Source organism: Lissotriton helveticus, chromosome 7 (assembly GCF_964261635.1).
Source record: "Lissotriton helveticus chromosome 7, aLisHel1.1, whole genome shotgun sequence".
Classification (NCBI taxonomy): Eukaryota; Metazoa; Chordata; class Amphibia; order Caudata; family Salamandridae; genus Lissotriton; species Lissotriton helveticus.
Genome location: NC_136068.1, coordinates 240,577,475 through 240,604,524, shown reverse-complemented (window position 1 = coordinate 240,604,524; position 27,050 = coordinate 240,577,475).

The following is a 27,050-nucleotide window of genomic DNA, read 5'->3' as shown; positions in this document are numbered from 1 at the left end:
TGGACTTCCAAGACATCCCCGTGCAGGCGGATGCAGACACTCACTGCAAATGGATCTCTCTCTCTCCTCTTAAAAGTTCAGTTGGGATTCTAACTTCACAGTGAAACACGGAGTGGCAACTTCAAAGCTGCTCCATACTTCACTTGACTGTGATGCCCCCAGGGCAGCAAAAGTTTGTGGCTGTGCTGAAGGATGCACATTCAACATGATAGAGTGTACCTTACCTGTTTTGTGCATTGTGCACCTGTTTGAAGGTGAGCTTTGGCGCAAACAGCCAAAGTAGCCCTACATTAAATAGTGCCCCAAAAGAGCAGATAGGAGCACAGTGGCCAAATTAATATTGTGGGAGTTAATCCCCAGATTTTGACTTCCTGCTTCTATTGAGACTGGTTGTTGAGCACATTTAAAACATTTGACTATACAATGAATCTGCACAGCCTTTGCGAACAACTACGTGTTTAATTGGTGTTATCAGCGAGAATCTTCTGGTATTGTAGAGAAAGTGAATTGCACTCACAAGGATAAACTGGCAAAAGACTGTGCTTCAACTTATTTAAAGTGGCCTGATTCCCTTCCTCTTTTTTTAAAGAGCAAGAGAAGTGCTCCTGACAGAAAGACTGGTTAGCGTATCATGGGAAGAGCAATGAGGCTTGCATATGCTCTTTCAGCTTTACTGTTATGTTATGTTATCTGGAATTTGTAGAGCACGCGGCTACTCCAGAGAGTGTCCCGGCGCCAAGGAAAGACAAACATAACCACTGAGAGGCAAATGCCCCAACCACAGTACAAGAAAAGCCTAAAGCTGGAAAAGGCACATCTTCAGATTCTGCCTAAAAGTCAGAAGGTCTGGGATCTGTCGCGGGGGGGGGGGTGGCTATTCCAGAGTCGGGATGCTACTACATGGAAAGATCTTCCTCCTACCCGTGAGAGCCTGACCCTTGGATTCAAGATCAAGCACTGGTTGAAGATCTTAAAGAGCACTGAGGCATATAAGGCTGAACACTTTCCCTTAGATATGGGACCCGATCCCATGGAAAGCCTTGAAAACCAGGACTAAGGCTTTGAAGGGAATTCATTTCTGCACTGGAAGCCAGTGAAGTGAGGACAAGAGATGAGACGTATGTGTTCTGGGCCTAGTCAGGAAGATGGCCCTGGCTGCCATATTCTGAATGATCTGCAGATGACGCAGTAGATACTCAGGAAGTCCTAGATACAAAGAATTTACATAATCCAGTCTCCATATCACTAAGGCTTGGACAACTGTTTTACGGTGAGAGATTGGTAGAAGTGGAAGGAAGTTATTCAGCATTTTCAATGTCCCTAAATATGTACATGCCACTGATTGGACTTGCATCTTCAGAGAGAGTGCAGTATCCAATTTGACCCCCAGATTTTTCACAGTAGTGACCTCAGACAATGGGGTGACATGTCTTGTGGCCACCAAGAGTGCAGGCTTCGTGTGGGCGAGAGCCCAAAAAAATAATCTCTGATTTATCAGAGTTGCATTTAATTGATTACAGATAAACCACGAAAAGATCTCAAAGAGGCAGTTCTTTATACAGGTCCCATCAAAATCAGAGCCCTTCTCGCACGTGAACAACAACTGAGTGTCGTTTGCGTATGACACTATTATAGCGCCATGCTTCTCGGCGATAAGGGGAAGAGGGGCCATGTACAAATTAAACAGTGTGGGACTGAGAATGGATCCCTGCATTACCCCACATTCAAGGACAGGATTTCTGCCGAAAAAGGTTGTGCCCAGACTGTTTGGCAGCGGTTACCGAGAAAGGATGTCAACCATTTAAATACGAGCCTCCAAACCCGCCCCCTCAAGTCTTTGCAAAAGTCGCTTGTGAGGGACGGTATCGAAGGCCGAGGAGAGGTCGAGTAGCACCAGAACCGCGCTCCCTCCTTTATCTAACGTGGTTTTAATTGTCTCAGCAACCTCCAGCAAGGCAGTTTCAGTGCTCAAGTTGGCTCTAAAGCCTGATTGACTGGGGTGTAGGAGATTATTGACCTCTACTAAGTTCGTGATGACTTAGTTCACGTATTTCTCCAGTACTTTGGAGAAAAAGGGGAGGAGGGAAATAGGCCTACAATAACTGATCACCTTAGGGTCTGCCGTAGGGAGGATTTTGGCACAGTTCCAAATTTGAGGCATCAGGCCCTCCAGCAATATGGTGTTTAAAATTGAATTGACTGCTGGATTAATCACTTCCGCTATGGACGACAAAACTTTAGCCAGACAAGGGTCTGAGGGTGAACCAGATTTGAGGTTTTTCATAAAAGAAAAGGGTTGATTGAGACTGATATTCGGAAATTGCAAAATACGGGCATCCCTGCTGTGGCCAACTACCTCCACCTCTGAGGGTTTAGCCATAAAGGAGTCCTGAATACCTAGATTTTTTTGTGGAAGAAGCTGGCCACCCGCTTGGTCCAGTCGCTAGTGGGGATGAAAGAGCGACTAATAGATGAAGGAGACAAGAAACTTTTCACAATAGTGAAAAGTTCTTGACTCTTGTGAGCTGCCTGTTCTATTTTGGTGGCAAGGAACGATTTTTCTCCTCTCGAACTTTCTTGTATTATTCTTTTAGAGCTTGGTTATAGATGGCTTTATCTGAAGGACTGTAATGCCTTCCCCATACTCTTTCCTGATGTTTACACGCACTTTTGTTCATTTTTAGAGTAGGTGTAAACCAGGGAGCTGAGACTCTGGTAAATTTAGCTTCCTTCATAGTAGATGGGGCAAGTTCCTGCGCCTGCTGATTTAGCCAATCCTCTAGGGAAAGTACATCCCACTCGGGCTGGCCATCTGAGGTGGATAGGGCATTGGTGCAGAGTACTCTGTATTGCCTCAAATGAAATCAGATGGAAATGTCTGAAACTACTACGGGAAAGAAATTTTCACGTAGGGCACGATTTATCAAATTCCTTCCTTACATTGAAATGTAATAAATAATGGTCAGACCACGTTAAGGCAAGGGGATCCTCAGTTTCAATTTTCATGGAGGAGAAGACCTGGTCTAAAGTATGCCCTTTATCGTGCGTGGGTAAATTTAGATATGGGGTGAGGTTAAATATGTCCAAGGATTCATACAGTTTTATAGTATCTGGATCTCGAACATTATCCTTGTGGATATTAAAATTGCCCAGAACCAGGCATTGGCTATGATTGGCAGCAATAAAAGCAGACACCTGGCCAATAGACCCTAGGAACTCTCCTGCCAGGCCCGGAGGGCGGTAAATCAGGACCCCCGCGATTGACTGATGTGCTGAGACAGTTAAAAGCTCTGAAATGGTTAGAACATTTTCTGTCCTGCAGATCATTCCAGGTTTTTTCCAAAAATAACACCTCCAATATTTTGATTTCCCCTTATGGAGTGCCTCAGGGTTCGATTTTAAGCCCGCGGCTCTTCAATATCTATATAAGTCCGCTAGCAAAAATAGCACAGGAAGCTGGCCTTACAATACTTTCTTATGCGGATAATACGCAGCTGGTTTTCTCCCTATCGGTAGTAGATAAGGCAGAAACATCTCCCCTTCTTATTGGGCTGCAAAGAATGGCGGAATGGATGCAGGCCAAGAAATTGAAACTCAATGGCGAGAAAACTGAGCTGCTTATCTTTGGAGAACAAAAAGAGCTCTGGGGCCCGGCACACTGGCCTACGGAAATGGGTCCTACCCCGATACCGGTTCAATCTGTTTGCAATTTGGGTGTTGTAATTGACGATAAACTGTCTATGCGACAACAAGCGGCCAAAACGGCATCTATTTGCTTTGCCATTCTAAAATGGCTGAGGAGGTTTCGTTGGCAGCTTCCTGAAGGGGCACAAAAGACAATAGTCCAGGCTCTCATTGGCTCAAGACTAGACTATGGGAATATCCTATATCAAGGTACCAACAAAGAGATCAGACGTCGTTTACAGGTCGTCCAAAATGCGGCAGCCAGGGTACTTCTCCGCCTTTCTAAGCGGGCACATATCTCTGAACATCTACACAACTTACACTGGCTTAAGATGGGCAATCAATCGAAATTTAAAGCACTGTGTTTTATGTTCAGAATAAACACGGGAGAAGCCCCAGACTACTTATGTAAGCTGGTCCAAAAATACATCCCCTCCCGTAACCTTCGTTCTTTAAATCAGGCAAGGTTTGTTGTCCCTAGATTTAAGTGAGCGCGAAAGGGCGGCGGTTCTTTCGCTACCTGGCTCCGACTCTGTGGAATTCGCTCCCGTTGCAATAGCGACTGGAACTGAGCTACAGAAAATTCTGGAAAGGTATTAAGACCTGGCAATTTAACCAATAATTTTGTATAGACTAAGATCTCCTCATGGTGGAATACGGATCCAGGGCGCTAAATAAAAGGAAACCCAAACTCTCCACACCTTCCAGATCTCGCAGTGATAGGGGAATCTAGCTAAGAGAGCTCTTAAAAATTATGGCTAAGCCGCCTCCCTTGCCCATAGAGTGATCTTTTCTTATAATCAGGTACCCAGATTGAATAGAATTGCCGATGGTAGGATTGGAGGCTTCAGTGAGCCATGTTTCTGTCAAAAATACCACATCTGGGTTGAGATCAACTAGAACATAATATAGTTGAAACTCATGTTTTCTTACGGAGTGTGTGCAGACGGCCGATGTGACATCAGGTGGCCCCAGATTAGATGAAACTACCCAGCTGCAGTCTTTGCAGCCGGGAGGGGTCTTACTCCCAGGGACATAATAATGAGGGCTACACGGTGTACACCTGCCAATGTCAAGAAGGCGCGGAAAGCTATACCTGATCATAGGGCGATGTTCTGATGGCAGTCTAGCAGCATGTCTGGCCCCGGCCTCCTCCGGGATGCTGACCGGCGCAGATGGGCTTGCCTTTGGTGCGCCAGCGGCGCGCCTGCCGCCTGCACCCTCTGCGTTCTCGTGCAGCATCCCGCTTAAATAAGGCCAGCGTGAGGGCAACGAGAAACAACTAGACCGCACCGTCCAGCAAAGGTGGCGGTCCGAACTTTGCAAAGTTATGGTTTGATTCCTCCTCCCGCTCCAGTGTACAAAATAGAATTAAAATTCCCACACAGGTGAATCACAGGTAAATCACATAAGAGTTAAAAGAAATTTTAAAAGATTCATTAATTTTAAAAGCAAGTCAAAGCACTAAGAAAGCAATTAAAATTCGCAGCGAAGTACAGCGAGGTAAGGCGCTAAACTTTTCAGGTTCAGGTCTCACGCGCTCACGCAGCGTCCTGCTTAAATAAGGCCAGCGTGAGGGCAACGAGAAACAACTAGACCACACCGTCTAGCAAAGATGGCAGTGGCAGTCAGAATTGTGCAAAAGTCAGGGTTCGATTCCCCCTCCCGCTCCAGTGTACAAAATAGAATTTAAATTCCCACACAGATGAATCACAGGTAAAACCCACAAGAGTTAAAAGAATTTTTAGAAAGATTCTTCAATTTAAAAAGCAAGTCAAAGAACAAAGAAAGTAATTGAAATTTGCAGCGAAGTACAGCGAGGTAAAGCGCTAAACGTGTCAGTTTCGGGTTTTGAAAATTGATAATTGATTACATTGTGCTAGATTATTGCAAGGGTCTGCATGATATGGTGAAATTTGTCTCTCATCAGGTGAATGTGGGTGGCGACAGAAGAATGCAAATATATTGCATTCTTCTGTCGCCAAATATATATGGCCTTAATACTAGTGACTGGATTGTAATCCAAAAACAAATTAGAAGGGGATGCTTGTAGGAGCCCTGGAAGGGACCATATCGGATAACCCTGATTACAAACACTGCCATGAACTGTGCTGGTGAGCCACAGTGGAACCACACTGCTCACATGAAGAGAGTGAAAGTAACTGAAGCAGTAGATGAATCAAGCAATCCAGAGACAAGGACACTGAGTCAAGTGCAAAATCACATGCAAAGCCAAGCTTAAATTCTCAGCGTGAAACCAGAGGGTGTAAAAAATATGCTCTATTTAGAAGTTAGCAGACCTATGGATGAAAGACTGTCCGAGTGCTGCTGACTCCACCAATAATCATCACACACGTTGATGGCATCATAGGCAGAAGTGACAGTCGGATGGAATCTAGCCAAGATTACCACCTGGCCAAACATGATGTGACTTTCCATTAAAAAAACTGTGGCAGGAACACATGCTACTTTGAGTTGGTGGAATCAAGGGAAATGAGGTAAAAGAGTACCCTTTTTTCTAATTCCCACTACTGTATCCGTCTTGAAACCCATTGTCCAGTTCATTCTTTTGGTGCTACAACTTGACCATGATGCAAATCAACTCTGTTGTCACCGGAGATCAAACGTAAGTGATTTGACACTTATCTTACTATGAATCTTGTGTAAACATTTCTTTTAGCCTTGTGTATTTTTACATTGCTTTAACATGCAATTTCTTTCTCTGGTGTACTACATTAGTGTTCATTTTCACACTCATTAAGGCAAAATAAACACAACTGTATTGACAATGGCAGTTGTTTTGGTATTGTAGTGGTTTTGTGTGTTGTGTTTGTTGTGCATGTGGGTGTGCATTCAATAGGGTTTGTATGTTGAATGTTTACTATGCTAAATGTACAAAAAGGGGCATGACACATTACCTATATATATATTTCAGCCAAACGTAACCTATATGTGTAGTGAAACATCATACCAGTGGTTCTTACCAGTCTCCACTCCATCAGGGACTCACTCTGTCAGGAATCCCCAGCTAGGACAACACCAGCACAATGAGGGGAAATCTAAATCAGCTCAATGCAAACCCTCTGACCTGAGGACGACGAAATACTGTTAGCCAGCAATGGAATCCACTGTGTTGGTGGAGGTGCACAGCTTAGGTGATGGTAAACAGTCTGCTGTGCGGAGGGTGGTTCAGTAAGGCCCCATTTAAATACAGCAGGTGAGACTCAATCAGCTTTGAAACAGAAGAATAATGACCTTGAATTGAATAAAAAGATTGTTTTAGGACGTTTTTCAGACTGCTGTTAACAGAAGAAAACTGAAAATCTAACTGAAATTAACTTTGAAATGAACTGTTCAAATGAAAAAAGATTGTTTTGCATTTTTGTTTTGATTATTGTTTTAAGAAAAAAGTGAAGAAAAGTTGAAAACTATTATTGTTTTGAAGACATGTTTTGCTGATTTGGGGATTTTACCATGGTATGAGTTTTTGTCTCAATGGAAGATGGAATACAGCAAATGCTGTATAATTGTAGGGTTAGAGTTAATAATTATGATAATAATATTTTAGTGGGACTGTTTTTGTGCTTATTGACTCCAGTGGGATATTCTTCAGATCATGCTAATGTTGAAATTACTACTAAAACAAATGAGTTAAGACATGATCTAGTAGTGCATAGAGAAAATGTAGTTAGTGGACTTAAAGATAATGTGTATATTAAAATATTTAGAGAATGTGTAGATATAGAAGGTTAGTGGGTGCTACATTTGCGCCTACCTTTCCATTTAAGCTGGAGAGGGTTCTACTTACATACAGTTTCCTATTTCTACCTCGCTCTTGTGTAATATATACATCATGAGATTTAACAATTGTGAGTTTCTTTCTCTCATTTTTTTTTTTTTTTTTTTGTAAATTCTTTTTTATTGAGTTTCAGAAACAAAGAAGTACAACCATCAAAAATGGTAATACAACAATACCAGTACATTCCCGCATCCTTCTTCCCAACCTGTAAGATATCGTAAACTCAGTGCCATATTCAATACAGTTCATAAAGTTGCATCAAGTTAGTACATATGCCTCACTTAGTAAATCCAAAGCGACTTGGTGCTCGTGGCATCAGTGTTCATAGAGTGTCGGGGGCATCCAAAGTCTGCAAATAACTCGTCAAATAAGTCCAATAGTCTTTTGGCCTAGACCGAGCTGGCAGCTCCTCCTCATAAGTCACTAGCTGTGTTCTGCAGTGCGCCATATCTTTCATCCACTGTTTCGTGTCTGGTAGTCTCGTGCTTCCCCAACATTGGGATACTTGCCGCTTGGCTAAAAGCAGAGAAATCGCACAGTACTTACGTCTCCCAGGGAGCAGGCCTAATAAGCACACTTTTATAGAGCATTCAATCTCCACCCCCACCATGTTCTTCAGCAGTTTAGTTACTTTTCCCCAGTAATCTTGTATTTTCTGACAGGACCAGGCCAGATGTATAAAGTCAGCGTCCTGTTCCCCACAACGCTTACAGCCAGCATCCTCACGTAGTCCAAATTTATGGAGACGTAATGGGGTATGATATGATTGGTGGAGATATTTTAGATGTAGTATGCGTAAATTACCATTAGGAGTGAGCAACTTAATCAGCGCGCATGCAGTGTACCATTCTTTTTCAGTCAGTGGGTTTGGTAATGCCTCATTCCATCGCGTCCATGCTTTAGTGGAAGTGAATGGGATCTCGCTCTGGGCTTTTTTGTACAATCGGGAAACTAGGTGTGTCGAATTCGAGGAGGTGATAATGCATTGTAGTGTTTCCAAACAGGGGGGTTCTGCCGGGTAATTCGGGTAAAGATCCCGGACTGCTCTTTGCAATCTATAATACGTGAAACGGAACAGTGTGGTTTGATTGCTGATATAAGACAGATCATCTATGTTCTTGAAGACGCCTTCATGATAGAGGTCCCCAAATGTGTCAATGCCCGCCTGTTTTAGGAGATCCATACCCACCTTCTCGCTAGTGACAGATATCTGGGGATGGTGATGCAGCGGTAACGCTGGCGCATAAAGTGGCATTTTGTGCGTCAACCGGCCAAGTGATCTCCAAGCGGCCGCAGTTGTGTCAACCGTGTTGATGTCTGCCGTGTGCAACGGTGGGCGTTTGTGTGTAAGTACTGCGGTCAGTGGTATTGGAAAGGCGTCCCCTTCCTCCACCGCTGTGTGTGTTAAGTAAGGAACCTCATGGTACCAGTATGTGGCATACTGTGCCTGAGCACAGAGGTAGTACAGATAAAAGTCAGGTACACAAAAGCCACTTCTTTCGTAGGGTAACGTCAGAGTCTGCAAATCTATGCGTGCTTGTTTACCCGCCCATATGAGTTTGAGAGCCAGCGAGGTTACGTTTTTGAACACCGCTTTCGGGGGTGTTATCGGTATATTGTTAAACAGGTACAGGAGCTTGGGGAGGATATTCATTTTCACTATGGCTATACGATCAGCCAACGACAGTGGCAGTTGTATCCACCGGTCGATTTGCCCTTCCATTTTATCCAGTACTCTGCCATAGTTTGTGCGGATAATTTCCACAGGGTCTCTGCTGTACCAGATCCCCAAATAACGGACCGGGTCAGTCTGCCAATCCAATGGGAAATCCGTTGCATGTTTTGTTGTGGTGTTAGTAAGGGGGATTATAGATGATTTCTCCCAATTGATTTGCAAGCCAGAGTGTCTGCCAAATTTAATGTATTCGCGTAGTACTGGGTTCAAATGTTGTTCGGGGTCTCTAATGTATAGTAGCATGTCATCCGCGTACATGGATATATGCAAAGGGCGACTTGGGAAATGTAGAGCTGAATGATTGTGGGACTGTCTAATGATGCAGGCAAGTGGTTCTAATGCAAGCGCAAATAGCAAGGGCGAGAGAGGGCATCCTTGCCTCGTGCCTCATTTGATATGGAAGGGGTCTGAGATATAGCCATTTACACGCACCCTGGCTACCGGATTCGTATAAAGGAGCGATATCCATGTTATGAACCGTGCGGGAAAGCCCATGCGGTGTAATATATTGAGCAGGTAAGGCCATTCAATCGAGTCGAATGCCTTGGCGGCATCGAGCATAACCGCCACCGCCTTAGTGTCAGGTGTTAAATAATGGGACATTGCAAACAATGTTCTGGTGTTGTGGGAGGTTGCCCTTGTGGGTATGAACCCAGCTTGGTCTGGCAATATCAAATTAGTCATCAAGGGCTGTAATCTGACCGCCAGAATTTTGGCCAGTATTTTCGAGTCCACATTCAGCAGTGATAGAGGACGGTAAGAGTCACAAAGGTCTGGGTCTTTGTTGGGCTTCAAGAGTGCTATCAGTACAGCTTCACGCAGGGATGATGGTAATGTGGCTTGATCAAAGGCACTACCGTACATGGCTACTAGATGTGGAGCCAGAATGTCTGAGTATGTCTTGTAAAATTCACAGGTAAACCCATCTGGGCCGGGTGCCTTACCATTTGGTAGTGAGCGAATAATGTCTGTCACCTCCTCGACCGTGATGGGCATCGCTAAATATTCCCGCTGCCGGTCTGATAGCCAGGCAATGGCAATATCGCGTAAATAGTCAAATGTTTCTTCCGGGGGTGGTGTTTGCTTTGAGGTGTACAATGCGCTATAGCTATCTACAAAGCAGCGGAGTATATCTGCCGGTTGCGTCAGTAGTGTGCCTTCTGCGTCCCGTATCTGTGTCACAGCTTGTGTTGCCTTCCCTTCGCAAATTTTTGATGCAAGCACTCTGCCTGGCCTTCCACCCTCCCCATATTGTTTGGCTAAGGGTCGTTTAGTAACATACTTTAATTCATCTGCGGCATATGTTTGATGCTCAGTGAGTGCTTGTCTGAGGCCCCCCAGAATAGTAACATCCTGCATCCTTTCATATTCCATTTCCAGAGCTCTTATTTTTACTTCACACTTCTCTATCTGATCTCTGATATCGCGCAATATCCCCACCTTAGCGCCAATACAAACACCCTGCAGTGTCACTTTAAATGCCTCCCATAGTGTGCCCGGATCCTCGACCGATGCTACATTAAAGTGGAAATATTCTTTGATGGCTGTGGTAATTTTATCCGCATATAGAGGATCTAGAAGCGCCTTAGCGTTGAATCTCCAACTAAATGGTGGGGGTGTGTAGTGTGGTATTTGTATCTGTAACATGACCGGGTTGTGGTCCGATATAGTCCTAGGTAGTGTGGCGATATGTTTTGTCCACATCAATACATTATCAGAACCCAGCCAGTAGTCTATCCTGGACCAGCTACCATACATTGCGTTTATGTGAGTGGCATTAGTAACCACCGGGTTTCTGACTCTCCAGATATCTTTTAGGGGGAAAGTATCCATTAAGTCTTGTATCTTACCTCTAGCTCGTTTATGTGGTTCCATGGAGGTTCCAGAACGATCTAGAGTGTCATTCAATGCAACGTTGAAATCCCCCCCCCATATGATGTTCGTGTCAGTGAATTCCGTCATATGATTCCAAAGCTCCTGAAAGAATTCAGGGGAATCCACATTCGGGCCGTAGACATTTACCAATGTTAGGGGTTGCCCACGGAGCATTCCAGATACTATTACATATCTACCATATGGGTCTGAAACGGACCTGTGGATTTTGTACTTAACACCTTTTCTTATCAATGTCATTACCCCCCTGGAGTAAGATGAATATGTGGACGAGTAACAAGATTCAGCCCATCTCGTCCCAATCTTTCTGCACATAGTTGGAGCTATATGCGTTTCCTGCAGTAATGCAATGTCTATGTGCTGCCTATCCAAACTTGCGGTGATCTGTCTAGTCTTTTTCGGATTAATTATGCCCCGTACATTCCAAGTCAACAAATTTAGTTCACTATGTCCAGCCATAACGTAACAGTGATGTGAAATACAACTGTACAAATCTCATCAGAAAATCTATAGGCACATTGTTCATTACAAAACACAGATGATCATAATTGCCTTGTACCTGATACACATTTTGGGAATTAGCGATGCATCTCAAATGCCCTAGCATTGTCGATTTAACAAAACCCCAACTTCCCCCATACCCACCCACTTCAGCAACCCAATTTTGCCGAAGCCATGTAGCCCTAGGAACAACCTCGGAAACCATAACTTTGTGGGGATCTCCCATGTGGAGGTCCGCCGGGGATACACTTCCACCACCCTACTTAAAGGATGGGGGCAGATCAGATCGTATAAATTCAGAGTGTGGGTTGCCAGCTCAAAAAAATAATCCAGCAGTAAAACGGATAGGGTGCTTTCGGGATCCCATCTACCCCGAGGCTTGCAACCGTTACCATGTGTGGAAGCCCTGTGGCAGCTGCAATGTACCTCACCGCACCTTTTGTATCAGGCTTTATCTGCTGGTTACCTCAGTGCAAGTCTACACATGTTTCATAGCGGCAGTACTAGGGTGACGATACACTTGTCATGGTTGCAAGATTGTGTTGCGGTGTGTCTCATAAGTTCAGCTCAAACAGGTATTGTCCATTCGTCAATGTTCGCTGAATGTGCATCAACCTTCCAGTTAACTTGTCTTATTTTGGTGAGGGGGGACCCTCAGCAAGGCATCCAGTGTTCGAAAAAATCCACTTCCCACCTTGCAAAGCAGTAGCTCGACATCTTACCTTTACTCAGGCTCATGTGTGTCCTCCCTGTTGTTCCCCTTTTTACTCTTGGATGCTACCTTTTTAATGAAGTCCATGGCTGCCTTGGGGGTTGTCAGGAAGATCGGCTTCTCCTCCCATTTGACTCTGAGGCGCGCCGGATAGAGCATGGCATATGGTATTTGCAGGTCTCGGAGCTTGGCCTTGGCGGTGTGAAATTCTTTTCTAGCCTGTTGCACCGCGTATGTGTGATCCGGGTAAAAGTCCAATTTATTACCTTGGTAGGTGATGGTGCCTTTATCCCTTGCGAGTCGCAGGATGGTGTCTCTGTCCCTGTAGTTTAAGACACAGGCGATTATAGGCCGAGGAGTTGCGCCTGTTGGAGGTTTGGGCGCCAAAGATCTATGTGCCCGTTCGATGATGAAAATTGGAGACATGGAACCTTCTCCAAAGACATCCTTACATAATTGTTCGATATATGTCTCCATGCGTCCCGTGTTGGTCGTCTCGGGAAGGCCTGCGATGCGTACGTTGTTGCGATGCGATCTCGCTTCCAATTCCTCCGCCTTGACTCTGATTACTTCCAGTACTTTCTCCATGCCTGTGCATTTGGTGGTGGTGGCATGTGTGTCATCTTCCACCGTTGATATGCGTTTCTCGGCGTCATCTAGTCTCTCCCCGTGTTGCTCCATTTTGGCATGCATTCTGTCCATTCGCCCCGTCAAATTGTCCAGTTTGCCATTAATTTCTTGCAGGTTGGTTTTAATGGCCTTGAGAATGTCCACCATATTGCATTCTTCTGAGCTACCCGATGCCGCATCTTCTTCCACCGGTTCCGCCTGACCTTTCGGGGTTTTACGTGTCTCAAAATTTATTTTTGATTGCTGTCTGTCCGGCTTGCCCATAATTGCTGAATGCAGGTGAAGCACCCGGTGGAGTACAGCTATGCACGGTACTGGTTCTCACTTGTGAATTCCTTTGTGGTTTGGAGGATCCTGTAGAAACGCCAGTCGTTCTCGGACACCCACTAATAATAGTCTGAAAAGCGTATAGGTGGTGAGGGTGGGACAGTGGAGAGCCGTCTTCAGCGTGGATAGCGAGGTTCAAGCCGTGCTACACGTGCAAATTCAGTTCGCGCCACTTGGTGTAGTTAAGCTCTCCTCGCGTGGGATACTTGTTCCTTGTAAGTAGCGGGCAATCTCTCCGAGTCCCAATCAGAGAAGTGGTGGTAGAGCCCTAGTTCAGCGAGCAGGGGCTACAGGGTGATGTCGGAGCTATTGTGAGGGTCTGATCGCGATTCGCCGTTTTCAATCAGCATGCTCGCACTAGGGGAGGGGCAGTGGCGCAATATCGACACTACCAGCCAACTTGAAGTGTGAGGGTAACAGGACCCACTTCTCAGGTCTCCAGGATCATTCAGACATACCAGCCTGGCTTCAGAATAAAACTAGAGCAATTGAAATAGTGCAAGAAACAGCAGCTTGCAGCCAGGACATTACAGGAGGTACGGGCGCCGCCATCTTGTGAGTTGCTATGTTTATGCTGCAGTCACCCAGCTAAAAGTCATATATGTGGTGGCACCGTGTGGGGAGATCTCATCAACTTGCTGCTGTAACATTAGGAGACACATGAGCTACACCGTGGTGCGTGGGACTCCAGTATGCCCTTAGGTGCCTTTGAGAACCGTTAATGGAGCGGTATCGGCGGCGCCATTTTGCGCGCTGGTCATCTGCCTGTCCCTTCTCCTCGCGCATGCATCTATCACAGTTCGTTGTGGCGGGGGTCGTTCGTTATTTACAGTGATATGCCCCAGATGTTTGGCGGTGTAGGTCATGCAGGCACGCGGCGCATTGCAAGTGTACAGACCTCAGCGTCTATCCGGCCGGTCAGCCGCCATGTCCTCGCAGGTCCCCGGCTCTCCCACCGGAGCTGTTACGGCTGAAACGAGAGCTCGCCGCTGCTGGTGGAGTCGCTCCGATTGTGCACTTTAGGTTCTCATGCACTACCGCATGCTTCAAGTTGGAAATAGGGATGTTTTAACAACCCAATTGTTGGTTTGTCTGATCCGCCCGGCGGAGCTGCTCAGTCAGGCAGCCATCCCGCTGTGCGCCCCCTAGCGCCTCGTTTCTTTCTCTCATTTGACTGACTGTAATTGCCTCTAAAGAATTTGCCTCCTATTAGAGCAGACAATAGAGAAATTGTATAAAAATTATTTTAGAAAGTGATTTCATAAAACAATTATGATACTAACACTGAAACAACTAATGTATGTCTTTTGAGTAGTGAAGAGGATAATTTTATTAGAGAATACAATTAACGAGGCTTAAAGACTGTGATAAACAGAGAAGAATAGAAGTTTGCATTGCAACAGAAGATAGAGAAAGAGGAATTTGGATTGCCTGGTTTACCTTCTAGATTAAGACTGGAAAAAGAGAGAAGGGGTGAAATATGTATGTTAAACCCTTCCATGCTGGTGACGAACCCCAGCCGTCACGCTCCACGGTGCTCGTGTGCTGATGACGGCTGGGGTTCGTCACGGCCCCGCCCTGTTTGTTCGGTGCCAGCACACGGGGGGAATCGCGGCCGCACGGAAGGGGTTAAAGCATGGTTTCTGGAAGAGAAGTAAGAAGCAATTTGTAGGAGAACGTGTGAATCAAAGAATTTATGAAGTTAGAAGAGATCATTTGTTGCTTAAAGAACCTATTTTGATGGGAATTTGTTATGTCAATGTGAAAATTGCTTATTTCAATTTGTTGAGGTATTGGGTTGGTTCATGTTATTTAGCCTTAGTATTTCCTAGGGTTTGTCAGATGGATGAATTAGATAATGAATTTAGTTTGAGTGAGATGTAGCTTTGGACAAGTCATTTTAGATACATTAGGTACTATAATTCATTATGTTATGGTGTCAATGAATGATGTGAAAATTAAGGGGTTGTTTACAGTTGTAGAAAGGCTTGCAGTCGATACATTAGGGTCATTTAACCTAGTGAATGTAGGAATGGTATTTATTAGGGCTATGGTTATGCAAAATAATCTTGTATTAGATATTCTTTTGGTGAAAAAGGAAGAAGTCTGTATGTTGATAAAAACTAAGACGAGTTGTACTTTTACCCGATAATAGTGGAGTTATCATTTTTTGGTTACTATTTTAACTAATCTTTTGCAGGGAACATGACAATTCTTCTGGTGGGGACTGCAAGTCCCATACTGCTTTGAAAAGAGAGGCGAATCTACTTGTAGTTTTATATAGCACTGAAGGACTCCTGAGGATGCTGGACGCATGAATTCTTCTGGTGGAGACTGCAAGTCCTATACTGCTTTGCCGCAGCATGCCAAGCCTAAACGGAGGGCCAAGCTACTTGTTGCGCTATATGGCACCGAAGGACTCCTATGGTTGTGGTACACGTGCGGGACGCATCTGTGGCGCTCCTGGACGCATGCCTGAGCGAAGACTGGCCCAAGTGCGGGCTCGTCTTTCCCTGTCATTGCCAGTTAGAGGCCTGGCCAGGCCCATCTACTTTCTTTGGTGAGTCTTAAACACGATTGCTGCAACCTCCTTTTTGTTCCTCTTAACCGCCAGTCAACATTTTCTACACTGGGGGGCTAAGATGGGGAGTGGTAAATGCCACAGGGAGACACGACAATGGTACCTCATGCTCACGCACAGGTACCAGACTCAACTAATTTTTGGCCAGAGCTGTACGAGTCTTTGCAAAAGAAATGGACTTGGATGAGAGACAACTATCTTTGGAGCAAGGGTCTCCTTCACCCTGCCTTCTTCTTCTGCACTGTCTGTCTCTTGTTCTGAAAAGGTTAGTTTCCCAACCAAAGTGTTTGCATTATACCCTACGCAGCTTAAAAGAATGGCTAAATGCAGTGTTGAACCTAGCTTAGATTTACAACAGCACTCTCAGGCTTCTAATCTCACACCAGAAGGAGGCCCATCCTCTGAAAGGAACTGTCACACAAAGGTCACTGGGTGCTCTAAGGTTGGAGCTGCTGAGAAATAAGTAAAATCTAAAGCAAAAGTGGCCACAGTGTCTCATCTGGGTCAGCCTGTTGTGCTTGCTTTGCTAATACTGGGGTCAAAATATGGGAGCAATTGTTTGATAAACTTAAGGATCTAATTCAAGCCAGCCTAGAATCAGCTGTTCTGAAACTCTCCACTACCATTTCTACCTGCAACATTGTAGCAGAGTAACCGGCCAACTACAGTTTAGCTGCTATTACTGCTTTTGCAAGGAAGCAATGTTATAGCGGGCTCCAGCCCTCACGACTTGAGGAAACCAGAGTGACCATTAACTTGCCTGCATGGAATGAAAAGCTCCTGGTCCATTCAGTCAACTGTCAGAAATGCTACCAATCAAAGTAGTGAGAATATGGATCTTAATAAATGTAATATGCCATACAGCTTATGTAACATAATCACAAATACCACTTGCCTGAATCTCCCTCCTGAATGTAGTCCATATGTTGTAGTTTTGGGTAATGTACCATGCCAGTCTACAGCCAAGGTGGGAACACATGCCAATATTTAAAATAAAATCTGACACTGGCTGAACCAAAACATGGACTTTGGCTATGCGGGGTACAGCGCTACCTTATTTGTTAGAAGGGTGTACTGGCTTGGCCTAGCATGTAAGCATCTGAGAGGGGACTGTGTGGGTTTAATTCCAGGAATCCAGCTCTTGCAGAGTGCCTAGTTATGTTCCACTCTCATGCAAGTGGCTTCCTCATAAACAACTGTATAACTGCTCAACCATTAAATTATTTTTAGTGGATTAGCCTGTCAGGAAGGGTTTGCCCTCCAGGCAAGTGGTTACTGAGGCCAGAGCCCCAAATCCAGTGCTCCTACCTCCAAAAAATGTAGGGCCTGATTTAGATCTTGGCTCCTGGTTACTCCATCACAATAGTGACGGATATCCCAACCTCCGAAATATAAATCCCAATATATCCTATGGGATTATATTTCAGGGGACGGGATCTCCGTTGTGACAGAGTAACCTGTCCGCCAAGATCTAAACCAGTCCCTTAGTACCGTTTACAGTATGGAGGAACTGGAATGACTGGGCACTGACTGTGGGCTATATAAGTTTAGCGTACATTACATTACGTTACTGACGATATGGAACTGGGGAGAGGATGCAAATATTGCTACTGACTTGCCAGCTTCAGATAAACAGTCAGCTGGTGTGGGCCCAATTGCAGCTCCTTAGATAGCCCTAATATCCTAGAATATTAATGGGATGAGCTCAAAATTGGAAAATTTGAACATTAATAAATATGACATTGTAATGTTGCAAAAAACATGGGTAACGGGGGAGTGTACGTGGGATGGGTATGAATCCTTCATGGTTGCAGCTACCTGTTCTATCCGAGGAAGACCCTGGGGGAAGGGGGGAGTGGCAATCAGGGTACGGATGACTAAGCTATTGGCAATTGCTCACATAACATATAACCATTCAGGGATTCAGATTTTGTGGGTTGTCCATTCCAGTTGTTTTTCATTTCTTTCAGTTTAATTTTTTACAATACTGAGTTAGAACTGGGATGCCAAATCAAGGCTCTATGTAATGCCCATGAAATTTTGAAAGCTAGAGGTGAATGTAAATTAGGTGTGGTCTCAATGATTGTAGTTGGCAATCTTAATGCTAAGCTCAACCCGTGGGAAACTTTATCCAACCCCTTTGTGGTAGAAGCAACTATAGCGCCCGGTCATATGACCGATAATAGAGGGCGATCACTTTTCAGCCATCTGTGCCAAAGAATCTCTGTAACTTGGCTGAAATAGGGGGAAATCAATAACCACATAGTCCAACTTTCATAGGCTAAGGGCAAGGTACTATTATAGATTATGTTTTTTATCCAGGGATTTGGCCAATTGTGTAGTCATGAGAGTACTATCACAAGGGGTTATACCATAGAAGTGTTTTTTAAATTTTCAACAGGACAACCTTCTATGCCTAAATGAGTCCTCCATATAGCCATCAAGAATAAAGGCCTTAGACTTAGATAGATGGGGATAGATATCCTGTTTGTATTAGCCAATGTTGTAAAAGCAAACTTGAGTTTGATTACAGATCATCTTCTAGTTGAAGATTACCCAGCTCTGGAGGTAATTACCTCCTTTGAAATCTTAAATAAATATATTAAATCCCTTCTTACAACTAAGACCAAATGTATAGACACTACCAGCTCAGGATGGTTTGACAAGGATTGCAGCAATGCCAATCCAAAGCTTAGGGATGCTCTAAATTCCGGGCCTAGAGATCAGAATACCATAACTGAAGTGAAATACTACTATAAGCTCACTTTAAAAAAGCATGAGTTGATTCTCAAGGAGGAATATTGGAATGAACATGCAAGTTCTTGTAAAGAAAAGGACTCCAGAAAATGATGGCCAATTGTAAATGATGAGTGGCAGTCTACAATCAAGTGTGGTTTACTCCTTTGAGAAACAATCGTCCCCTTACTATGATGAACCAAGCCCTTCCTAACCTTTAACCATTAGGTTTGACCTTAAGGATATAATAAAAGCTATTTCCTCCAGTCTTTCAAATAAAGCCCCAGGACAAGATGGGGCCCAGATGTATAGGAAAGTGGAATATTATGTGGTATGGGTGAGTACCCTTACCATGTAATATTATCACAATGCTTCAAATATAATTCTTGGATTCATAACAATAACTTAGCCCAGTCCTGGCAGTGTGGCAAAGAGCAGTTAGCCGTTACTGGGCAAACATGTTTTAAGTAATTTGCAGTACCGTAAGAGTTCATAAGTAATTGACAAAACTCAAGAATTTTCCAACATCAATTTATAAAATTATTTGAAAATAAATACATTAAATACTGCAAACATTTAACGTTGCGGTCAATAAGAAAATACGCTAGTGCAATCAGTCATTTAAGGGTGGAGGTACATTGGACCCTCGCAGGGTAGCAGTTTTCGGGTCCTAGGACCAGGGCCCAACAGTCAGTTAAATTTTACCTGGCCCGTGGAGTCTGAGTGCAGTGGTTTTCCTGGCTGTTAGTGGTCTTTCAACAGGAGTCGTGTCCAAGCTGCTTCTACCACAGGGATGCAGCCACCAGAAAGGAGATGTAAATACACAAGAGCAAGGTTGTTGCTGATTTATTGTGGATCGCCCTCTTAATGCAGCATCGAGTTAAGGGGTCAGAGACCCCACTCGTAACCAATAAGCCGTGGTAGCGGTAAAATTAATGAAAAGGAACTGCAACATCTTGCTATCCAACGGAGTGCGTTAGCGGCTTGAAACTTCCAGGGAATGCACTACACCATTTACTTTTGGGTGATCCTTTGGAGTATTGTTTTACCTGTACATTGCAGTGGACTGGTCCCACCAATCCAGGGGAGTCTAAGAGGGCTTCTGGCTTCCACAAGGGTCCCTCTTTTCTGGAGTGTTGAGTTTTAGCCAAGGACAAGGGTCATTCACTCAGTTTCAAGTCTGTTGTCTCAGGGGCACAATATCCCTCTTTTGCTTTGTGCTGGTGGGCAAAGTCCTGTTGTTGGTGACACGCTTCTCTTCTTGGTATTTCTTTGAAGTAAGTGTAACAGAATGGAGGTTCTGGTGTCAGGGGGGGTCCCTTAAACCTGGATTTAGGGGAGTTATGGGGTGTAGGAGCAAGTACCCAATGGGCAGCTAGTCCCTTACAGCTAATCTGTCCCTGAGGTGACCACATCCGGTTCTGTATGTCACCTTTTCTACCCAGAGCCCACAATGTTTGCCCTCCTAAAGATGGCAGAAATTAGCTTTAGGTGTACAGACCAGGCTGCTCACCCTGGAGGTGTGGCCAGCCTTCCTGAAGATGTGCACCTCTGCATACCTCATTTCCCACCTTGCCTGGGTACAAGCCCCCCTGGGGCTAGGAGAGGGTTGTGTCCTCCTTGGGGGTACAGCCCAGATGCATATGAGAGGCTGTGCAGCCTTTGAAGCTCACCACTGTGATGTGTCACTTCACTAGCCCACTTGGGAGGAGGGATGTGTGATGTTCTTCCAGCCCAAACATTTGCTCTGACTCCTAGGAGTGCTCACACTATCATGCCTGGACCCCTGCGACCTGCAATACCCACATCAAATATGCCTATTTTGAGGTTGCTAAGGTGCATTTTGGAACATGCCTTTATTCTCTGTGGTTTCTTTTTTTAAACTGGCCAACCCAGTAAATATTTCTTACTTTGCCTTTGTAAAAGCAATCCACCTCCTGGTGTGCTTTACCTGCAGGTGCCCCCACCTCTATCCTTGGATACTTTGGAAAGTGCTGATCTACATTGAAGTACACCTGGATTCAAAGGCAGTATTGAGAGCATAAAACTTAGTGATCTTGGGTTCCTGCACCCACATGAGGAGTCAAGACACACACAGATTTCTCTACCATGGTTTCCCATTATTTTAAGATGAAGTTTTCTTCTTTTCATCTTCTTGCACCAGGAGCAACATTTCAGGCCTACTCACATCTTAGTTTTCCAGACTTATTTTAAACTGCTCTCTTTCCAATGAGGGAGATCCTTATGGATCTGCCCTCTTTCCCTAGCTGCTCACAATAGCCTCTTGACAAACGGTCTTCCAGCAGAAGCAACATACAGCTCTCAAGGAAGTCTACACTGCCTGCCTGAAATCTCCAGATCCAATGACCTCAGACCACTTGCAGGGCAGCTATGTGTCTGTCAGAGCTATGGCATTCTCCATCCCATGCCTCCTCCAACAAGAACTAGTCGTTAGAATTCCAATGGAAACCTCTCCTTTATGGTTTATAGCAAGACCAACCTCTACTGCCCTCTAGGCACAGGGGGATGCCAGTACCACTTGCCTTGGAGTTGGGGTCCAACAGGGTTCCAGAAAGTACAAGCCTGAAGTTTCTTTCAAACAGGGGTTTGGTCACATGGTATGTATTCTTTTCTCTCTTGTAGTGCCCCTTCTCTACCAGTCTCTGCAATTGGCAAGCTTTTAAAAATGGAAATGGAAAGTTCTAGAATGTGAACATCTCTGCCTAATAAAGACATGCATTCCACTTCACCCTCCACCATTGATAGACACTATCATTGAAACAGCACCAGATGAATACCCAAAACCAAGTTTCAGGATCCTGGGTGGTTTTAAGATTGCAGAATCAAGCATAGTCTTCAGAATCTCTCCATGGGTCTTGGCTCCACAACTGGCACTGCAAAAAAATGTGTCCTCCCAAGACTTGAAATGAATCCTATAGTGTTATTAGTGGCCAGAGGTCTGCCTGTTCCTCTTTGTCCCTGTGAGAAGGACATGTCCCAGGTTGTCAGTAAAGTGTCAGCTAATACCCCATGGCAGATTTTTTCCCCAACACATTCTTTTAGCAGAAAAATCTAATTCCATTTAAATGGGTCTATTGATTAGGTGTGGCTTTGATCAGCCAGCATACCAGCAAAGTAATTAATTTGGCCTGGGAGTTGCTCATTGCCAGAATTTCATTAAGGACTGCCTTGTGGTAATATTGCAGAAAAAAACAAAAAATAACAGAGCATAAATATGATCGAATTAATCTATTATTTGATACCTGGAACTTTTTAAATGTAGACCAATTTGTATCAAACACTATTCTATGTTGAGGCAATGCAAAATTAGGCTCAGGTTTACAAACATGTTGCAAAATGTTGCAACAGGTTTGCATTTGTTTTTTAACACAAACCCAATACAAAGTGAAGTGTTGGTATTTGCAATTCAACGCAAATTGAGATTTGCATTGGATTCCGACCAAAACTAAGCTGTGAAATGCACTGTATTGTATTACTTTGATTCAAGAGTGTGTCCATGGGTGGTGCGTGGGCATTCCTAACTGTCATCAAGATCAAGATCAACATGCAATAAGGGGTGAACTGAGATTCAATCAATTGCACATTTCTAGCATGAACTTCTGTTCGAAAAATGTGTCATGAATTGTTGATATGCAAGATCATGCAAAACACATTCAGTGAGCGATTTATGAATATTTAGCTTAGAACTTATTCCAGGGATATCATAAAAACTATGACTATTTCCCTTAATATTTCTATTATTTTATTTGCTTTAATCACTTGCTTTCAGACTTTTTTATTTTATTTTTAGGTTCTTAAACACATACAGGACAGGTTCCATATCAGCTGCGGTTTTCTTTTTAGTTAGCCTGTCTACCTTTAACACAGATACCTCATGTCTTTATCTCTAGAGCAATATTTCAGGCCTACTCACATCTTAGTTTTCCAGACTTATTTTAAACTGCTCTCTTTCCAATGAAGGAGATCCTTAGGGATCTGCCCTCTTTCCCTAGCTGCTCACAATAGCCTCTTGACAAACGGTCTTCCAGCAGAAGCAACATACAGCTCTCAAGGAAGTCTACACAGCCTGCCTGAAATCTCCAGGCTACCCTTACCTCGAAGACGAGGCCCCTGGTGGTATGGGCTATGGGCGCAGAGGGAAGATTGTGTTGCAAAAAATCTGCCTACTGGGGTCTCGTGAGGGGGCTGAGGGAGGTGCAGCAGAGAACTTTGTGGAAAACTGGATTTGTGACATATTGCAACCCACTGCCTTTCTCCATTCTCTACTGTTGGAAGGTGTAACAGCTGCAGTCTTCCTCTGGATCTAAATCATGAGATTGTGGCCTGGCATCTCCAACTCAGTATGCTGTTATAGCACTGAGGCTAAGAGAGGCCAGGTGGGGGAAGGGTGTGAGAAGGGAAATGCAGGGAAGGAGATTTGAAAAGGAAAAATCATTTAACACACATAAATCATCAATAAGCTTAATAGCCTTCAATATTTGTTTCTGTCTCTTATCTTAAACATCTTTTGGATATATTCTATGATCTGCTGTGATCCTTCTCATACAGAAACAGATATGAATTTTGCAATAACATCTTGTAGAACTATAAGAGACCCAAATGTTCAGTAATGACTTGCAGCATGGCAATACACAAGCAATATACATAGCAGGTGTATTCCAGCACCCTGCTTAAGGGTCACCTGCACTGACTTATGTAATAAGATGTGAATCTCGAGCCCGAGACACACATATACATGAAAACACTCTCCGAGAATACTGCCCTACGGAGATTCAAGAGTGGCTGTGACCGTAATACAGAAATGAACACGTTCCCCACCAGGGGGGTCTTACTGCTCGGAGCACAGCCTGCTCTGACTATGGCTACCGGAGCGTAGCCAAAAATGGAACTGCAGCAAGCAGAGGAATCTCTCAGCTCTGGAGGACAAGCACCAGCGTGGGACCAAGGGCTGAACAATGACTGGAGCGCTGGCGAGCAACGACGGAACTTCACACCAGAGACGGAATCCAAGATGCGCTCCAGAAATCCCCCGGGGCCAGCCGCCGTCACTGGAACCTGATGGAAGAAGAAACCCGGGGCCCCTGCTCTGCCCAAGATTGAAGAATAGTGAGTAGCACCGCAAGGGCGGGTTGCCTATATAGATCTGGACCACGTCCTAGATGACTGTCTTCAGCAGCAGGGAAAAGCCCTGCGGGGAAAACCCAGCAGCTGCACAAGGAAAACAAATTGAAGCAACAGGGGAAAACCCCAGTACGGAAAACCCCAGCAGGGAAAACCCTGCAGCTGTGGAAGGAAAACAAAGTGAAGCAACACTCCAAACAAGCATTGCAACCTATAACAGAAAGGTACATTAAAGCAGGACATTTTAACCACCAACGTGCGACGTGAGACAGATGCCTTTTCCACAGCATACCACTCCCTTACGGGAAAGAGGGACCCACAAAACCATGAATGCTGTGATTGAGGTGGGTCATAGAACGCGCCCCGCTGCTGCACTAACAAAAGGGCACACTGGGCATGTACGCACTGGGCTGCGTACATGAGTACACATACTCATGTACGCAGAGGCATACATGAGCATGTATCTGAGACCCATTGCTTTCTGTTTCCTCTTTGCCTCCAGGAAGGATTTGCGTTGACCCTGAACTTTTTGCGTGTAATCCAGAAATATGGACATTTTATGATTTCAGCAATGGGCGTTATCTGTTTCACGGGATGCATGGAGTATACAGTCTCTATTCATGTAGGTGAGGATTCAAGCTATAATGGCACATGGTGTGGCCCCCATAGCAGGGTTGGACCCGCTATGGCCAACCCCGCTATGGCAACCCCGCTATGAGTTGGCCATAGCTGGGTTGGCCATAGTGGGTCCAACCCCGCTATGGGGGCCACACCATGTGCCATCATAGCAAGCATCCTCACCTACATGAATCGAGGCTGTATACTCTGTACATCCCGCAAAACAGATAACGCCATTGCTAAAATCATAAAATGTCCATATTTCTGGATTACCCGCAGAAAGTTCAGGGTCATCCCAAATCCTTCATGGAGGCAAAGAGGAAACAGAAAGCAATGGGTCTCAGATGCATGCTCATGTACGCCGCTAGGTTGCAGGTGATCTCAGAGGGCAAATTTTACTTCTTCGACATGCCTGACGAGGTCTGGCATTGGCTGGAGGTGTGGGAGAAGGTACCCCAGGAACAAAGGGGTTCCTGAAGATCTGGAAAGACTGACGGGGCAGGATCACACCACCTGGACTAAAGGGTATGAGATTAACATACGCACAGACCTGGTCAGAAGTGTTAGGGTCAGGACGCCCCGAGGACCATCGTTTAGGATGATGGGATCATGTAGGTGGCTGCCTCTGTGATGGGGCTGAGACCCCCAAGGGACTCGATTGACCCAATGATTGACATACAGATGAGCCATGCTCCAGGTGCACAAGAAGAGATTTAATTAACCTGGGTCTCTCTTGCAGGATGCTCTATGGGGGCAAGAAGAACTGTAGCTGATATACTGTGTAACATTGCTACAGTATATACTAATCATGTAAAACGGGGGCCAGTCAGTGGTACTCTCTCCACAGGACGTGGTAGGCCTGTCCTGGAGAGAAGGGCTTAGCCTGTAGGTCCTGGCTCAAGATTAGGAAAGGGCAAACATACAAATCTGTTGCATGGTGGTTTGTCTGGGGTGTTGGGTGTATTTTTCAGTCAGAGCTTGCTTAAATCGCTTGTTCTTGTGGAGATCTGCTTCATTGCTTCACTACATGTGCAGGTGTTGGGTTCCCCATGTGGGACATATATGCTGATCTTACCTCTTTAGGGGGTGTATTGTCTGGTTTGGTTGGGGGGGTCACACGTGTTCATGACTCACAGTACTCACATCATTAGCTGGAATGTCAGGGGGTTCACAGGTTACACAAAAAATACAGAGTCCATTTGTACCTCTGCCGCACCGGGTCTAGATAGCATGCTTGCAGGAAACACACCTGATGGTTACTGAAGCCCAGAAGTAAGTGGAAAAATGGAAAGGACATCTCTTCTCGGCAACCTACTGTTTATATGCCTGGGGGTGATGATCTGGATAGCACCTTGGGTACTGTTCCAAAATGTACATAGTAAGGCATATGTGGAGTGATGCCATGTGCTCCTTCAGGGCACGTTAGATGGCAGAGATATAACTATTCTGAACACAGCCCCAACACTGGTTTGTTCCTCAGGAGTCTCAGCGTTTTGTTTATTGTTTTATTGTTGCCTTTAATTGATTCCATTAGGCGCTGTGAAACCAACCTGTTTCTGTTGGGTCATGAGGCGGCCTATATTTGACTGATGTTGAGGAAACACTTGATAGATTTGCAGTGAATTTTTCCAATTTGCTTTTGGGGCTGATTCATTCCACAGTTGCTGGTCCCTATCCCAAGCGACATTAGTCTGCACACATATATTGTGCAGAATAGCACCTCTTGCACACCACTGGGGATGAGTAGAGCAATCTCCCCCTGATATGTCAAGACATTGGAACATGGCCTTGAGCAGACCAAAGGTTTGCTCGACAATATTACTGGTCTTGCAGAGTTCCTGGTTGTAGTTCCTTTCCGGCTGGGTGTGGGAGTGTGCATTTGGGGTCCTGACCCATGGCTGGAGACCATACCCTTGGTCAGCTGGAATTAAAAAATATACTACAACTGTCAATGCTTTTGCCCACTGGTACAGATACATTCTAATTCATGTGTGGTATGTACAGTTACATGGTCATACACATTTCTAGCGGTATTTCACAATATGTGTTTCTCATAGAGTTGGTGTAAGGTGTCTCCTCCATGCCTCTAATTTGTGTAATGGTAAATATTGAGCATGGACTGAGTCATTGTAAACTTCTACATCCTGACTTACATATTGAGCCTGTAGCTTTCTGTGATAGATATTTGGAGATGGTCCTTGCCACTCTATGTTATGTGCTCCCACTACATGTGTGAAGTGAAAGTTTGGAGTACAGATAATTGACTAATTGGTCCTCCCTAGTTAGGTCATCATATGACATGCTTACACTAACACGGGCGTATGGCTGTGGTAAACCACAGATGTCGTTGGTGGCTGACATGACATTTGCACAAGCATTTCATGTGCACTTACTTGCCCATGTGATATTGGATCATTCATGTGGTGCAGTTCATGCATGTCCCATGGATTGTTATGCTATTCATTGTCTGCCTTTGACTATTGTTTTTGGCATAATAGTTGTCATGCTGCACTTTGCTTCACATATATGTATTGCAATGTCGGCCATGCGGGACACACTGATGTTGTAATAGGAAGCTGTGTACTACATGAGTAGGCATAATATATTTGTTATTCACAGGTATGTGTAGAAGTAGAACTTGTGGAGGTTTGTGCAGTTGTATGCCTTGCATTTATTTTCATAGCTGTGGAAG